Raw genomic sequence first — 3,330 nt, 5'->3', positions numbered from 1 at the left:
AGGGAAAGAAAGAGGGTGAGACCCTCTTTTCTTTTTTAATAGGACTTATTAAAGTCTTATTTTCCCATTTTAGAAAGGACTCTTGTCTGATTCCAAACACTGAGACAAGTTTGAAGCAAATTGTTTTATCCCTTAAAGCAGAGATAATACCTTCTCTCTGATAGCTAAGCATTGCAATCAAATAACACTTTTTCATTGAGCAGCTACTGTAGGCCCAGCACTCTGCTGGACTTTGTGGAAGGAACTAGCCTATGGAGGGAGAGGGAAAGATGAATAGAACACACAGTTTCTGTCCTCAAGGGTCTTATGGTCTGTTGAGGAGACAAGACTAACTCCTTTGGACAAGAGGGGGATCATGTATAGTGATAAACTTGATCGTTCTTGTCTGAAACCATGTTTGGCATGGTTTAGGGCAGGGGAAAGAAAGTGCCTCATAAGAATAAATAAAAATGTATTTGCAATTTACTGATGGTAAGTACTTGTCTAGGTACTGGAGGGGCCAGAATCAATACAGACATGGCCCCTTGCTTTCTTGGCCCTTACAGTCTACTGGGGGAGAATAACCCTGAAGAAACAATTGTAAAGAGACCTGACAAACTATTCAATATCCTGTGATAAACCATAATGGAAAAGAATATGAAAAAGAACATATATAGATGTATAACTGAATCACTTTGCTGTACAGCAGAAATCAACACTACATTATAAATCAACTATCCTTCAATAAAATAAATTAAAAAAAGAGAGAGATCTGACAAGTGCTGGGACAGAAAAGGTATAGGAGTTAGGAGGGCACACGAAGGACACGTCTAACTAAAACTGAGGAGGGAATAGTGGTCAGGGAAGCTTCTAGAGGAAGTGACAGTTAGGCCAGTGACTGAAATGAGCTGAGTCATGAGATTGGGGTTAGAATGTTCTAGGAGGAGAGAAGAGAGGATGTAAAGAGCTGACAGGGGTGGGGGTGATGGGCTGTAAGGCAGAAAGACCTTCAGTATGGCTGGAGACGAGGAAGGGGGTGTGGGGAGAGAAGGGAAGGCAGCCACGTTTCACCAGTGGGAGCTACGCTGAATCATGCAGCCATCAGATCTCGGTCTAGGCTCCAAAAATGCCCCTTCCTCCATTATCTCCCTCCCAATCACCATTCTGTCTCAGCAGAACTCATTTTTCCTCGTTCTCAAATGGACACCCAATTTTATTCTTGGCCAGACTTATCTTCCAAATCTGCTCCTTGGCACCAACCTGTTTCTGGTTCCTGGTCTTTACTCTCTCATCCTATCAAGAAAATGCAATTCTTTCATGTGGCCATTTTTCAATCACTGTTCCCAATGCTATTTCCTCCTGCCTTGCAGTCCACACCCTGGTTGAGCCCCTGTGCTGGGTTCAGTCAGTTCCCAGAAGGAGTCATCAGCCAGGCTTGGGTCAGGCAGGAAGAGGCTGGAACACCTGGGAAGCCATCCTATTGCTGCATCAGGTATTTAAGGGGCCCCTTGCTGCTTTCACTCTCACCTACAAGAATCGCCAAACAAGAAGGTGGGCGGGGGTGGTCTAACATCCAAGTCTGGACAAGAGAAAACCAGGGGTGGTGTGGGTGTGTAATTTGCTGATGAGATGAACAGAAAATCTGTGCTGAGCCTGGGACTTGGCTGTGAAATGATATTGTATCTAATGTCACTGTGCATAAGCCCCTCAGAATGAATCCATCCATACAGACAACAAGAGAGGGTGACACCCTGTTCTGAATCTGACCCAGTGCACATGAAGCCTTGTCCCAGTAGCCTGGCAGCCCTCTTCCCGGTGGCCATTCAACCTTCCCATGCTTCACTGCCACCCTGCAAATGACCCCTGAACTTCAATATGGAAAAAGAATGATTCTCAAAGGGAAGTAAACACACTTTCTTTTATCATCACAGAAAACACTTTGCAGGGGTGATAAGGAAGTTTTAGACCTTTTAGACCTTACGTTAGCCCGAAGGGTCAGGATGACAGGCTCATTGTTTATACTTGTGCAGAAACTAATTTGAGCCCAGCAGATTTTTGCACAGTAGAGGGCGAAGCCACAATTTTCATCAGCCAGGATCGTATTGTTACCTGCTGGCGAGTTACCTACTCAGGTGGTCACAGATCCCAGTGAGGTGAACGCGCAAGAGGAGATGCATGCAAATTTTGAAACTGAGGATGATCTTGAAACCATTAACAACATCCCCAGAATGTGTGCATCTTCATACCAAGATCACCTAGAGTCCTATGCAAATCCAGCTATTGTTAAACTTCCTGCACTTGCAACTCATTTCTTTCAGGACACATTTTCTTCAACATCAGGACTTGTTCAATCTTTGCTAACAAGATGGAGAAGGGTAAAATATATAGAGATTCCAGCTCAAACAATGCTAGGTTTTTGTTTCCTGTCTGAGGATCCTGAGAAACAAACGCAGCGTAAATTCCATCATCCTCCTATTGTGCCCATCTCCTCCCCCCTTACTTTCTTCTTATCCTCTTCTTTACAATTTTTATTTTTTATTATTATGGCAAGAACACTTAACTTGTGATCTACCTCTTAACACATTTTTAAGGACATATTTCATTGTTAACTTCAGGCAAATGTTGTATCTCTAGAATTTATTCATCTCCCATGACTAAAACTTTACACCCATATTCAACAGTAACCCTCTTCTCTCCCCACCAACCCCTACCAACCACCATTCCGCCCTGTTTCTTGAATTTGGAGGAATTCCTACAACTCAATAGCAAAAAAAACAACAAAAAAAACTTCCTAATTTAAAAATGGGCAGGGCTTCCCTCGTGGCGCAGTGGTTGAGAGTCCGCCTGCCGATGTAGGGGACGCGGGTTCATGCCCCGGTCCGGGAGGATCCCACACGTGGCTGGGCCTGTGAGCCATGGCCGCTGAGCCTGCGCATCTGTAGCCTGTGCTCCGCAACGGGAGAGGCCACAGCAGTGAGAGGCCAGCGTACCGCAAAAAAAAAAAAAAAAAAAAAAAAAAAAATGGGCAAAGGAATTGAATGGACATTTCTCCAAAGACAGCATAAAAATGGTCAACAGGTATTTGAAAAGATGCTCAACATCACTAGTTATCAGAGATGCAAATATTCCCCCTTAGTTTCTGAATCATCTTTAGGCCTAAGGAGAATTCTCCAAAGACAGCATAAAAATGGTCAACAGGTATTTGAAAAGATGCTCAACATCACTAGTTATCAGAGATGCAAATATTCCCCCTTAGTTTCTGAATCATCTTTAGGCCTAAGGAGAAGGAAGAACAATGTACTAGTGTATCTTCAGGTCCAAGGGTGCCAACACAGCCTGTGTGTGTGTTTG

Source organism: Lipotes vexillifer, unplaced genomic scaffold, assembly GCF_000442215.2.
Source record: "Lipotes vexillifer unplaced genomic scaffold, Lipotes_vexillifer_v1.1 scaffold442, whole genome shotgun sequence".
Taxonomy (NCBI): Eukaryota; Metazoa; Chordata; class Mammalia; order Artiodactyla; family Lipotidae; genus Lipotes; species Lipotes vexillifer.
This window is presented reverse-complemented; position numbering follows the sequence as displayed.